Source organism: Fragaria vesca, linkage group LG7, assembly GCF_000184155.1.
Source record: "Fragaria vesca subsp. vesca linkage group LG7, FraVesHawaii_1.0, whole genome shotgun sequence".
NCBI classification, from domain to species: Eukaryota; Viridiplantae; Streptophyta; class Magnoliopsida; order Rosales; family Rosaceae; genus Fragaria; species Fragaria vesca.
The window spans coordinates 8,111,300-8,126,489 of NC_020497.1; the positions used below are offsets into that span (position 1 = coordinate 8,111,300).

General features: G+C 39.1%; 1 pseudogene across 1 annotated transcript; it reads left to right on the forward strand.

The window, feature by feature from the left end:
- The first annotated feature begins 1,444 nt into the window (after positions 1-1,444).
- LOC101293352 lies at positions 1,445-2,349 on the forward strand (annotated as a pseudogene). The gene has a single exon (XR_185339.1). The product of XR_185339.1 is annotated as an ethylene-responsive transcription factor 2-like (transcript).
- The last annotated feature ends 12,841 nt before the right edge of the window (positions 2,350-15,190 follow it).

Sequence of the window (15,190 nt, forward strand, 5' to 3'; positions counted from 1 at the left end):
ATAACTAATTATCAAAGGAATAAGCATAATGTGTGAGAACAAGTTGTTACCTATCTTCCAAGTCCCAACAACTAATCTGTCTACAATTTATGTTTCTTAATAGAAAAGATTCCATTTCAGTTTGTTTATGTAAGAACAAGTGACAGATTAAATTTCAAAACATGCATATTAAACTAGGGTATGCGTACTTAATAAATCGCGTGTTAGATATACTTTTAATCTATGCCATGTGATAATCATGGTTTCTTCATTGGATTATTAATCGTTCCGATCATGTTTTCCGTTTTTGTGTTCCATCAAGACAGACCTGGAATATCAATTAGCTCTAAATTATGGAGAAATCCTTTATACTAATTGTTGCATTTTAGGAATACTTGTCTATATGTTAGTTCTAGAGTTTACCGAAGTTACTTTGAGTTTACCTCATATTTCATGAATCAAAGTTTGACGGCAACTTATTCAACTAAAAAGAAAGAGAAACATGATTATATTCCACTGTTTTCCTGTAGCTTTTCAACTGAATTCTTTGAGGGAAACTTTATTGATCAGTTAAAAAGAAAGAGAAATGAGATTGTATTTTACTGTTTTGCTTCTAATTAAGTAGCCATATCAAATGGCAATGCTTGAAGGTTCAACCTGACAAGACTACATTTCAGTTCTCAAACCTTGTTTTATAAATGATTCTTTGGATACGAACCAGTGTTCTTTAATTACATGATAGATGTACGTATTTCTTGATAGAAAAACTAATCTAGCTAGGGAGATGGGTTTTTTTTGGAAGTTTCGGGGCGCAACCAATATATAACTAGTACATATATGGAATCAAATATACACCACCTAACCAAATAATTAGCTAGTTGTGTTCTTAAATAGTAAAATCTTATATATGGAATCAATCATTTCCCAGAATTTTTAAAATTAAACCAAGTCCCTACTGTTGTTCTGTAGCTAGGGAAGAGAACACATCCATATCTTATTTTCAATTTTATACTGTGCATTATATCAACCCATGCAAAGTTGCAAACTCATATAACTAGATATGCTGGACTATTATATGGATCATGCTACTAACAACCAGCATCGAGATGGAACCAAACCAATGAATCATTCATGCATTATAATTCAGGCTAAGGTGACCTGTACTCCTCTAAAGATGCCACCATTTGCATGCTGCAATCACCATTTTCAAAAATATATAAACAAATATGAAAGGAAAAAGATGACCAATAAATTAGTTTATTTTGCCATTTAAAACTTCATATTGCATGTGCTTAAACCCCGAATCAATGAAGCTCTCCATGGCAATATAATGACAGCAGAAATGGCAGTAAAATAAACCCAAGGGTCATCGTATATAAACGCAAACAGACCCAGATGCCCAAACCATAGCTTCATCTTCCATAACCATTCAATCCCATTTGAAAACCTTTACCGGCACAAACCCTAGCTAGCTACGTACATTTCCAACAAACATGTTTGAAGAGATTGACTTGGAGTCTGATTTCGCTTTGTTGGAATCCATTCGCCAACACCTACTCGACGATAATTTCGACACCACTTTCGATCTCGAAGCATCATCTCCAACAGTTTCGGGCTCTCCTCCTCCAATCTACTGCCGCAGTTTCAGCTTCGGCACCCTTTTCTCCGCAGAGAATGGGAGCAACTCGCCGCTAAAAGGGGACAGCGACTGCGACGATATTGCCCTTTCCGGTGCCGTGCCTGATGAATTTAGGGCATCGGCAGTGAAAACGGAGCCTTGGGAGGTGGTAGAGGTAGTAGAGGAGGAGCGTGATACAGCATCGGCAGTGAAAACGGAGTCTCGGGAGGTCACAGAGGTAGTAGAAGAGGAGAGTGTGGCGGAGCGTGAGACTCACGCGCCGTCGTTGGGGAGGCACTTTCGGGGAGTGAGGCGGAGGCCGTGGGGGAAGTACGCGGCGGAGATCAGGGATCCGAAGAAAAACGGCAGCAGAGTGTGGCTTGGGACCTACGAAACGGCTGAGGACGCTGCATTGGCTTATGACCAAGCTGCTTTTAAGATGCGCGGCTCCAAAGCAAAGCTCAACTTCCCTCACCTTATCGGCTCAGGGGGATCGCTTCCGGTTAGAATAACTCCCAAGCGGCGGTCACCGGAAACTTATTCGTCATCTTCGTCTTCAACTTCGGAGAGCTGCTCGCCGAAGCCAAAAAGGCAAAACCTTGGAGTCGGGCCGGTGGCGGCCGATCGAGGCGGAGTCCGGTGGCTCGAGCCGAGTGGAGATAGTTGAGACGAGTCAGTTGGCTGTTGTTGATCAGTTGCTTAATGATTTTAATACTACAGTGGTGTCCATGCCTCAAGAAGTAATGAACTAATTAATGATAAGTTGTTAAGAATGACGCTGGTTTAATTCATTAGAGTTAGTTATCTCCTAATTGTAAAGTTGGGTTTTTTTTTTTTTCATTACCAACCTTAGCTTGGACATGAGATCCGTCCAATGGATGCTGAAATAAGTCTACACCATTTAAAATTATCATCTATATAAGCAAATTATTTGCAAAATTATTATGTATATATATATATATATTTTTTTTTTTAAGGGCAGGTACGGTGAAGTTAATTAAGTGTCGTCGAATTTATTTTCCGGAGGCAACATAGTGGGAAAACAGTGTTTTTGGTAATTATGCTTCGTAATAATCGAGTTATTTTTCTGGTATGTTACCGCTATATCAAAGCAAATGGAGCAGCCATTAGAGCTCTCTTTGCTAGTTGATGCCTAGTCGAATACATGTTTATTGTAGAATATTCTGATAATATTTCAAGTCTTTGTAATAAGAGGTTTTAGGCTCAATGTCCCTCTTTGTATTTGATATTTTCATTAATTAAGTCTTAAAGACTGCTGCACCAACCATTTCTTTAAAAAAAAAACATGTTTTTGTTTTTTTTTTAAACATTTTGATGAACTCCAGAGTCATGATCGATGTATAAATTGAGGGCCGTTTTGGATGTTGTCTTGAAGAGATAAAAATGGCTAAATATATAGGCCATGGATGCTACATACTTTCGGTGCAAAAATGTGCCAAAAGCTGCAAATAACTAACACAAATTGTGAAATATCAAAGCCAAATGGTTATCCTCTTTTCTACAAATAAGGATGATCCAATTGACATTAAAGGGCTTTAGAAGAGGCCAAAATTCCGTAACTGTTTTTGTTTACACTATGATCCCAATGCTGGTTATGCTGCTATATAGACACGACATTCATCGATCAGTTGAACCTTCCATATTCACCAAGGCACAAATCCACAAGCTCCTTATATTGATCATGAAGGGCATTGTGATCTCAATGTTTCTTGTGCTAGCCACGGTTCACCTAATGGTGCATCAAGGGGAGGCAGTTGACTGCACCCAAGTGAGGAACTCGTTGATGCCTTGCGTTCCATACTTGATTGGCAAGGAACCCGAACCCGCAGATAAGTGCTGCAGTGGGGTGAGTGACATCAAGTCACTTGCCCAGACCACAAAGGACCGTCAGGATGTCTGCGAATGTGTTAAGGCAGCGGCCGCTCACATTCCCATTGATCAAAAAGCAGCCGCTGCACTCCCAAACAAGTGCCGTATAGACATTGGAATTCCAATCTCACCGGACACCTACTGTCAGCAGTAAGCTTGCTTCTCATTTCACAATCGAACTATTTCTGTCACATAAACATTGCAATATGCATGACAATGTCATATTTGACCATATATTCAAACTTCCTAACTGGTTATCTATTTTCCATTGTTTAGGATAAAATAGGATGAAGGATTCATTATCATCTACACAGGAAATAAAAGCAAGGAGCGCGGGGGCTTGGATTGCCGTCTCCTTAAATAAACGCCATTACAGATTTCTTGCAATAGAAGATATGATCAGTTATGAAATAAATGAGGGTGTATCTTAATGTATAATTGTATATGTTCCTTGTTTAACTATATCAAGGTGTAATAAAACTTGATTATGAATGAAATGCATCGAGATATTTTAGAAGTGCACCGCTTAATTCAGAGGTTTCGGTAGAATAAATTTGGTTTCGGTTTATTAAAACCAGTATGCAGTACGTTAACTAACTATGACTAACTGATTACTTGTAGTAGCTAGGGTTCCGGCCTCATATATTTACTCAAGGAAACAGATTGATATTTTAGTCTTACAAACAAGACATTCTGTCTGAGTCATGCCGTCAAATTTGAACCATCTGTACGTACAAACAAGGTCGGGCAAGTTTGCAAATGCCGGCATGAAGGCACAATTGGCTCTCTTGCCATCTTAAAGAACAAATTGCAACCAAATCAAAATGTATATATGAGCATGATGGATATCTCTCACCATTTTAGACATACTATGAATCATCAGCATTCAAAGAATAATTGGATATGAGCATGTTGATCATATTTTCCAATATGCTTGTGAACATTTCTACACATTGATATTTGATACGTCAATGCATTATGCATGATGGCTTAAGCCATTAACTGTAATAAAATGCATCCACAAATTAAACTGGTTTCCCATAAAAAAAAAGTCGTTAAAATTCAATAAAGTATTATGAGAATATGGGATGATATCATGCATATATGAATATTTTTTGTTTGTTTTGGATTCACTTTGTTGGATCATATTGAGGTTGCATGGTCTGTCACATATAATACCTTTTAACTGCTATATATGGGCAAATCAAATCTTTTTGTTTCCTCGCCATAAAATCAACCAGTCTCTAGTCTATTTTACTCCCATTTTACTTCTGATCGAATCACTTGTAAAGGTCCTAGAGGGGGGTGAATAGGCCATTAACAACTTTTTTTCGTATAAATTCGTTCTCAGGGATAGCAAAGGTTATAGCTATCCTGAATAACAAATACACAATGACAATAAATAAAAGTTGCAGTAAAATAACAATGAACACTAAGATTTTTTTTACTTGCAGAAACCCTACAACCAGGGAGAAAAACTGCGTGTCTCTAACTCTTAAGAGACAAAACTTTCTATTAAGTTGAAGTAACTTCTTACAAGAATAATAGTTCTAGTGATACACTACCACAGTGTTATCCTTCATAGTCCCAAACTAGTCTAGACCTATTCCCTCTCTTGTTTCTAAGCTCTTACAACATGGAACATTTTTAGAAGCCTTGTTCGTGAATTCAGATAACCCCTAACAGATTCAATCTTGAACGCTTCTCAGAAGTTTCACTCTCAGAAATTCAGCTATCCTAAACTGATTCTTTCATGAACCCAGCTACCTCAGCGGGATACATCAGAACTCAGCTATCCTCAGCTGTTTCTTTCATGAACACTTCCGGGGTTGCTGCACTACCAACTGATCTCATGGTATGCAGAATGCAATGAGTTTGTGAGAAGAGGGTTTGTTCAGCTCTAAGGTTTATAATCACAAGAGAAAGACTTAGAGACTAATGAACAATGCAAATGAAAAACCAAAACCCAACAATAATGCAATGACTTTGTGAGAGAATGTTTTGTTCAGCTCTAAGGTTTATAATCACAAAAGGAAGACTTAGAGACCAATGAACAAAGCAAAAGGAAAAACCAAAACCCAACAATCCAAATGTAAAAACTACATTTTGACAACCATTGAGTAAATGCAGCCTTGCTCAATATATATAGGCTGATGGAGTGCTCTAACAAGAGAGAGACACAAGCCAAAGAGGTGCCACAAGAGGGCAAGCACGAGGGCCAAAGCAAGGAAAGGCTTTTTGGACTTTTGTCCTTGGCCAAAGTCAGAAAGTGAGAGGACATATGCAATTGTCCATGGCCAAGAGAAAAGACAAACAAAACTATCCTAAACAATGTTTGATTTAAAAACAAGAGACAAAGGTTTTGCAAACTTTTTCCTAAAAGCATAAAACCATAATGGTTTAGCAAACCACTTTTCTCTGATATCAAACAAAGACAGCTGCAAATATTGGTTTGTGTATCACAAACACAGCAAACCACAACTGGAGCCTAAAAGCTAAAACATGGGTCACGGGTTGAGATAAAGGCATCAAACTCTAGACTAATTTAAGCACTAAGGCATGTCTTTTATCTTAGTTGTCAATTTGAAATTCAAATGAGGATCTCACCCAGACATAGTTCTTATGGAACAAGGGTAAAGAAACTTAAATATAAGACAACTGAACAAAAGATCAAAAAAGCTGGAAACCCAGATTTTTAAGATGACAAGTAATACTGCTATCCTTTGTGAAAAACCATGAAATGCACATGCATGATTTTACCTGAGTTCCATGAGATCATGTTGGTTCTTCTAGTTCTTCAACTTGTTCTTTAGATGTGCAAGACCAATCTTCCAATTGCTTTAGGCTTCATAAGTTGTGTTTTGTTCTATATAAGGATTGCCAACAACCTTATACCTTCAACTTGTCAATAATGTGGGGTAGTAAGCGCGCAGTACAAAATGCATGTTATACTAATATTAAGTCTAATACGAAATCAAGTGGTTGACTGCATTTGTAGCTGTAGTCCCAAGCTTTCTTCAATCCTGAAGTCCCTTTTGGCTACCTCTTGGTGGCACTTTGAAGCCTGAATTGACGCCACTACGAATTGGAGTGATCAAACCACCATACAAATTTCTCATACAAACAACACAGTACTCCCTCCCATGTTCGCAGTTCAACCATTCGTACAAACACACCGAACAGTATAAATGTCCACATGAAGTCACAACTGGCTTTCTTGCCATCTCGTAACATCTATTGCAGTCAAAAGGAGATGTCGCTGCAGTTGGAGAATTAGTGGGTGAGAATGGACCATAATAAGACTCGGGTTCGTTAGCCGGCGTAGTAGGGAATGGACATGAGTAATGCAAGGAGGGTAAACTAAACAATGAGTCAACACTATCAGAATCACTTTCAGATGAGTAAGGTGAAGGGGTTGTGGCACCCTCAGCGACCATTGATGAATCACAAGGAGAATAAAGGTTGTGTCTGCTTTCACTTTGGATGTCAGAATGGCAGCTACTATGATCATAAAGTCGCTCATAGGTAGAGCAAAAGTTGTAATCCATTACGGTAGTGTGAAGTAGTTGATCCTCCGATTGGTCTGATTGATGAGGACTAGCGGGAGCTTGAGCGAGCAATGAGGAATCGCTTCGTTTGGAATGAGCATTACAAGGAATATTGCAGTAAGCCTTAGGGTCGTCCCAAGAATAACAAAGATGATCATCATAATCAACTTCCATGCGATGGTTAAAATCTTGTGGTTTTGGAGCGAAAAACTCATGGGGCATTTTATACCTCACCGGTGGTTCTGAAGAATCATAATGATCCTCCATCTCCATGCAATGGTAATGCTCTTGTGGTTTTGAAGAGAAAAACTCATGGGACATTTTATACCTAAACGGTGGACAACTGGTGGAAGCCATGAATTGAGAAAATAAGCAACAACAAAAAAAACTGACTCAAACAAGAAGCAGATGGAATCGCTTGCTTTGAGTAATAAGTTGAACATTTCGATCAACTGCAGACCTAGGTATTTATAGGAAGCGGATGCTCGCATAATTGAAACCAAGTCTACTAGGGATTAGGGTTTCTAAATCAAAACCCAATTGTACTAGGATTAACTTGGTAATGGAGTAGAATTTCCTTGTCCCACGAGGTTTCCAAATCCGACCATTTTCAGTAGATCAATTCCTATCTAATTAGGATTTAAAACTTTCACAGAACATATACATACTTTTCAACAGGGCCGGCCCTGTGTCCGTGGAGGCTCAAGGCGGAAAATATTTCGAGACCGTCAAAATAAACGCTCGAAAACAAAAAAAAACTGATTGTTCATTGTTGTTAAAAGAAGGACAATTTGAAATCCTTAAAACACAACTATTTCTGCATAATCCCGGAGGCTATGTAGAATCGTGGTGGAACATGAACAAGAAACAACATGAGCAAGAGATACAAGGACATATAGTGGTTCACCATGTCATCGGAGGACATGGCTACGTCCACTTAAGATTCCACTATCATGCCCAATAAGCCTTTGGTGTTACAAGAGCTCTCCAAGATGGAGTGAGTAGTGATTGAGATAGAGATAGAGATCGATTCTACATATGGGAAGCCTTCCTTTTATAACTAAGGAAGGTTCCCTCACATATTATGTTTTCGATGTGGGACTAACTACACATATATCTTCTTATGATGTCTTCTTGTGGAGCTTGGGAGAGCACATTCCCGATGTGGTACCGATGATCTTTCATCATGGCGAGGTAGCCCGGATGTCGGTCTACCGGAAGTGTGTTGGGGGTGGGGTCTTTTATGGCCGGAAAACGGTCTACGAGGTCGTTGTTTATGCTTGCGGTATATATACCATATATCAACAACAACGATGAAACAAATACATTGTTCATTGTTCTACAAAGTACAACATATTAATAGCTCACAAGTCACAAATTCTCAAAGTCTTTTTAAAAAAATTATGATCTCATAATTAATTACATGCTCCAAACAAAATAAAGTAGTAATGTTATACTTCTTAATTTCATCACAAATACATGGAGAAGGAAAACAAAACAAATTGAAGTGAGAAGGCTTTTATGCAATGAATTGAGAATGAAAAAAATATATATTTGAAGTGAGAAAGATCCTTGACCAAAAACAAAAGAAGTGAGAAAGATAGACCTAGAGAGATGATCACATTCCTTCTTCTTCTTCTTAATTTTTTTTTTTATAAAAAATTACAAGCCTAGCTACATTAAACAAAAATTAAATAAATTGAGGCCCCCTAGAAATTGTGGCCCTAGGCTTGGGTCTGCCAGGTCTTACCTCAAGGCCGGCCTTGCTTTTCAAATGGTCTTTATTATTTAATTAAACATTTATCATTCCTCCGAATGTTTTGGAATGAAACCCCTCATTTGAATTAAAGGTATGATTGAGTTCGTCTAGCTAGCTAGCTAGTAGTATATATCAATGTATTGATACACCAATTAAGTATAGGCTAATTAAGAAATCATCTTAACTATAAAAAAAACCCTTGCCGCACTACTCTCTCTTCCAGCGTCTAGCGCCTTCCTTACGACGCTTGCCGCCATACCAGCGGCTCTAGCCGATCCCAGCGGTGTTCCACGCCATCCCAGCAGCACTTGTTGATCCTAGCGGTGTGAGCCGAATAACCATCCTTTAGATTGACAGGAGCAAAGATTCATCCCCGGCGAGTCTCACGCGGCTGTGTTCTAGATTTGCCAGAGATCAAACTTCAGTTTCCTTGGTCATCCATGTCTTGGGAGGAGAGGAGGCCTCCTGACGAGAGGATGCCCTATAAGAAGTTGAGTGCACCTCCGTCGCATATGACAACCCCTCAGTTTGGGAAGGGTGTGACTAGCCCTAACAACAAAGGCAATGAGGTTGGTTAATTTCCTTGTTTCTTACCTAAACATCTGATGGAAGACTATTCTTGTTTAGATTTCAGTTTTACTTTATTGTACATTGTTGTACACCAATAGAGGTCCGTAGGCGACGGGTATTACCGTTACATGAAATTTAGATAGGAATAGTTGGAAGTTAGGTGTAATAGGTTTAACTGAGCATATTTATAATGAGGGCTAGCTACATGTCTCTTTGTTAGTGCTTGTTGCCAACTAGACTTATTGGTTATGAGTAGGCAAATTGATGTAAGCGCCTTCTAGCCGTTGACAAGTTAATGAAATTAGTCTATTTCTCAAAAAAAAAAAAAAAAGTAATAGATTAATTATAGTTCCTACAAAAAAAAAAAAACCCTAGGTTTCGGATAGAGGAAGATATATACCGAAACCTAGAAACCCTAGGTTTCGAGACCAAGGTGGCGGCGACCCAAGGAGGCCTTTCGACTGCTGTAGGACGTCGCTGACATCGGGTTTGGAGAAGAAGGAGGTGCTTTTGGTGTCCCTTGGAGCGGCGAAAGTACCCTTCTTGTCTGTTGGTTTGGGTTTGTTGGTGGCATTGACGTCGGAATCTAAATCTGATTTGTTATTGGTTCCTTTTGGGCAAGAGCAGGCAGAGGTTGCGGGCTTTGTTCTTGGATTGATCTGCTAATGGTCGTCGATTCACAGCGACGGCAAGGGTTCAAGAGGTTCTACGAGTTCGTCTATTGGCCTAGAAGGGATCGATTGCAACTTTTCTTGGTTTTGAGTATAGTTCAGAGAGTTTGGACAAGATGATGGTGTCAAGGAGGCCGCCGGATTGATGCAACGGCGGAGGCAGCCCTGATGGGCCAAGATTGGGGCACGTGGATGTGGGTTGGGCTTAGATTAGGGCACGTGGGTGTGGGTTGGGCTTTTGGCTTAGACCCATTCTCCCTCCTTTTTGGGTCTTGATTTGTCTAGGTATAAGGCCTTTTTTGGGCTTTTGTGATGATTTAGATCCAACACGACGTTTATTCGAAGTTGCTCACTACTCTAACATGTGGAGGGGCCGGTACACCATAAAAGCCTCTAGGCCCCAAGCTAATCAGAGCGGTTGTGAAGAATTAGGATTGTGTTGTTAGTTTTTATGGGTTTTTTTTTAGTGCTTTAATTTTAGGCTTTTAGTTTTGGATTGTCCGCCTTTTTGAACTTTAGTTTTCGTTTTTCTTTTCTTTTGAATAATGGCTTTTTGAGCTTGTATCGGAGTTTATCTCCCGCTTGACCAGGTGTAAGGAGTGCAATGAAGGGTTGTCTCCTGCATGACCGTTGGTAATGTTGGCTTTTGCTGACGTATGAGCGTTTTGCTCAATGGAGTTATCCATTCCTCTAACAAAAAAAAAAAAAAAATTCAGTATAGACTAATTTGATACAGAAGTGGACATTGCCTTCATATATTAAAAGAAGGTTGTGTAGTACCAATTTTCATGTATTGCTTTCTCTGGCTTGAGAATTATTAATATATCATTTTAATATTTTTCAAAAAAAATTCATATATTAAAGTACGTCTTTTACAAAGTTGTGACCACAAAACACGAAAAAGGTGGGAACATGCCTAAATGGCTCCTTCTAATACTTGCAAAAGACATAACTTCATGCAATAGAGCCTAATACTTTTCTTTCTGGTTGTGTGGCAGAGGATGGAATTAATGAGGATACATAATGTACATTTGTAATTTTTTGTATGGTAGACATTTTGTACCGAAATGTGTGGTTACCATACTAAAAAACCAATTTGGTAGGGGTGGGCATAAAAAACCTAAATCCCGGTCCCGTCCCAGTCCCGTCCCGAAATTTGACGGGATAGGACGGGATTTATGTCTAAAAACACTAGGCCCATCCCGTCCCGTCTCGTTGTTTTTCTACGGGACGAGACGTGGGACTGAAAAATTGAGGCCCGTCAGGCCCGTCCCGTCCCGTGTAAAATATAGAATAATCTCAGCCATTGATTTTTTTAGATGTTTTGATCTCAACCATTCATTTTTGAACCCTATTTATACTAACACTTGCAGTCTATCACTCTTTCACTCTCTGTCTTTCAGTCTTTCACTCTCTGTGTCTTTAGTCTTTCACTCTTTCCTCCTCCTCGCATCCGCTTCCTCCTCACGAACAATAACCGGCGACGAGGCCTCCGCTTCTTCTTCCCAGGCCTCGGCTTCCTCCTCGGCTTCCTCTTCCCTCGCCTTCGCTTCCTCCTCACGAACTATAACCGGCGACGAGGCCTCCGCTTCCTCTTTCCAGGCCTCCGCTTTGGACCAGCGTGACTTCTGTGAATCCTTCCAAACGAAGCAGCAGCAACAAGCACCGCGCCTCCTCCTCCTCCGCTTCCTCCGTCAGGCAAGATTATTTTCACTCTCTCTCTCTCTCATGCTTTTAAGCTTCAGTGTACCCAATTCTGCTGCTTGTTTTGATTGTTTTTTTATTAGGAATTTAGGATGGTTGATTAGGATGGTTGTGATCAAATATAGGCTTTGAGAGATGCGGTGGAAGTGAGATTTGGATACTTGATATTGAGTGTTATGGCAATTGTTAGAGTGAAATCTATCATTGGTTAGAGAAATCGTCAGGCAAGATCATTAGTTTAGACGCATCTAGTTTATATGAATTAGTTATACTGTTGATTATGCTATGTCCATTCTCCTTATGAATGTCATATTGTGATACTTGACACATTTTGTGAACTTAAGTACTTGTTGAATTGTAGTTATGAATTATGGATTCATATGATGCAATCTTTATATTATTATCAGGTAATATTGGGGCGGGATGGCGGGATTAGGCCAGTCCCGTCCCGGTCCCGTTTGGGACGGGACTTGCGTGGGATCAAGTCTTAAAAACGTAAGGCCCGTCCCGATCCCGTCCCGTGTGTAATGTCCGGGACAGGCCGTGGGATGACCTTAATCCCGTCTCGTCCCGTCCCATGCCCAGCCCTACAATTTGGTAATCACACCAAACTAAAATAGTGTCAGTTTATAATCACCGCACCGAACCACATAAAAGTTTTTCGGTTGCGGTTTTTAAGACATGAACCGCCCGATTTAAATTGAATTGCAAAGAAGTTATTTTAATTACATTAGTCATTTTTTATTTATTTCATCATTTTGAATATATACGAATACAATATTTCTGTTCAAGTTTGTAGTTTGCATTGATGTCTTAGTGGGTTTTTTAGATGTTCAAATATGGTCTTTCTACTAGTTTCTGGATATTTGAGTGACATTTTGTAGATTTGTGTGGACTCTAAATACATTGAAAGTTTGTTTATGCCTTAGTAAAATTGTTAGGTAAAATAAGCATGCATGACTTCGGGTCTCTCTAACTAGTTAAAATAAATAAATTGGTCCTTATCGAAAACAATCCGCACCGCATTGACAAATGGTGTGACTGAAATAATAGGTCTAAGCCTTTTGAAATGCATTGGTTGTTGTTTAAAATATAACCAAACTGAAAATTACAGTTTGAGCCTCAAATTGAGCAGAACCGCGCGCCCTAATGTTTCTTACAAGAGTTATATCTCTCGAATAAAAAAGATTAAAAAGAGGGTGGTGTTATTAACACACCTCTTTTTGCTATTAACACACCTCATGCATGGTGAGAACCAATCATCAATCAAATTCAAGTGACAAGTTTGTAAATAAAATAAAAATGTGTGGATAAGAAAATAGATAAGGTGTGTTAATAGCAATACCCAAAAGATAAATACCCGTTTTCATCAAATTAATAAAATTATGATTTTCACACTGACTTGGGCTTTCTCTAAACGCCAGCAGCTTAGCACAATAATGGTACTTCTGCTATTGCCGCCTTTTGGCGCATACGTCACATGTATGTATTTTGCTGCAACTAAATTTGTAACAATAACCTAAGCTCTCCTTCTCTCGGGTTGTCATTATTTGAGTAATTGATTAGGCACGTTATGTGTTTGTGAAAAGTCATATGAGAAAACTTTTGTGTTTTAATTAAGGGTAAAATATTGTATAGTCATTGTGGTTTGAAGTCGACATCTGTTCAGTTTTTGTAGTTCTATTTTAATCTGAATGGTCCTTAAAGTCACTATTTTTCATCCAAATGGTCATTCCGTCAATTTTCTCAGTTAAATTGCTGACGTGGCCGTTAAAGACTATAATTTTTAACGGTCATGTCAGCAATTTAACTAAGAAAATTGACGGAAGGACCATTTGAATAAAAAATCGTGACTTTAAGGACCATTCAGATTAAAATAAAATCACAAAAACTGGACATATGTTGAATTCAAACCACAATGACTAAACAAATTTCAATTCTTTTCTTAATGGAGTACTCCAGGACTGTACGCAAGCAGAAGCACATAGCTTATAAATGCAATGTAATCAATCGATCGGTTCATCTGGCTTGCAGATGCGTTTTGAAATAATGGAAAGCTTATAAGAGTTGAGGTGAAATTGTTATGGAACAAGGACTGATAAGATTTTGTTATTGATTCTTTTTTATAGAGATTCAACAGTCCTAAGACACAAGGTCATTCACAACAAAAGAAGAGAGACGAACAAAAAATTATGGAAGTGAACGACAGCAAGAATCACATCTTGTTTTTGTTTTGGCAGCTTCAGAAAGGCGAAGTACGTAGTAGAACTTGTAGCACTTTATCTGCCTCTACTGCTTAATTAATTGAACGTCTTTGAAAGCCGAAGTCCCTGTGGGTTTGTTCTCGGTGGTATTGATGCCCTTGCGAATTGGAGTTATCAAGGACTCAGACAACTTGCTCTTACAAACAAGACAATCCTTCCGTCTAGAGCAGTTCAACCATCCATACAAACAAGGTCGGCAATACACATGCCCGCATGAAGTCACAACCGGCTCCCTTGCCATGTTTAAACACACATTGCAGTCGAAATATGAACATGAGTACGCATTGCTGCTGTCAAAATATGAACATTGCGGTGGACGAGTTGAACGCATTAAGGGAATACCAAGGCAGCTCTCTTCATGAACATGAATACTAGAGTTTGAAGAGCTAGATGGTTTGGCTGGAGGAGGAGTAGAGGGATTAGCTTTGAGAGACATGAAGAAAGAAGTTCCCTTCAAAAGTGCAAACCTATGCTTGAGTTGCCGTTGTTTATGTTGCTCAAGGCGAAGGAAGGCAAACCATGGATCGAATTCGGGGTCATGTTGAGGAGTATTAGGAATGCCAGCAGAAGCACAGTGAGATGCTCCCAACTCCCAAGAATAAGCGAAATCGGGAACATCATGATAATTCTCATCAACATCATGAACTACATGAACATCATCATCGTTCTCCATATGCTGACGATCACTGTCACTAGGCTGATTGGTTTCCCAAGTATAAGAGAAATCATTTACATCATCATAAATATCATCTCCCTCCTGAAAATTCTCCTGGGGTTTTGGGTGGGAAGCCTCATGGGGAAGCCTATAAGGCATGGCTGGACCGTCGGTATTGGAAGTCATCGGTCGAAGAAACTTAACAAGCAGAAGTCTTTGGTATGAGAGCTTACTGAGACTTAACAACTGAAGCCCAGGAATTTATAATTTAACTGCATATTGGGAACTCTAGCAGGACTAGGATTCCTTATTCCATAAGTTCCAAGTCCAATTAGGAAACTAAAAAAAATTTGTTCGCAAAAGATTGTATTACTAATGTGAAAAATACAATGGTCTAAATTACCTACATAGTAAATACTAGATAGTAAATACTCGAAATTTGGGTGATTGCCACGTGAGGCACAATGGGTCGAGTTCAATTTCCCTTCTGGGCTGCCTCTATAAACGCCACCATCAAGAGAAGAATTTCTGT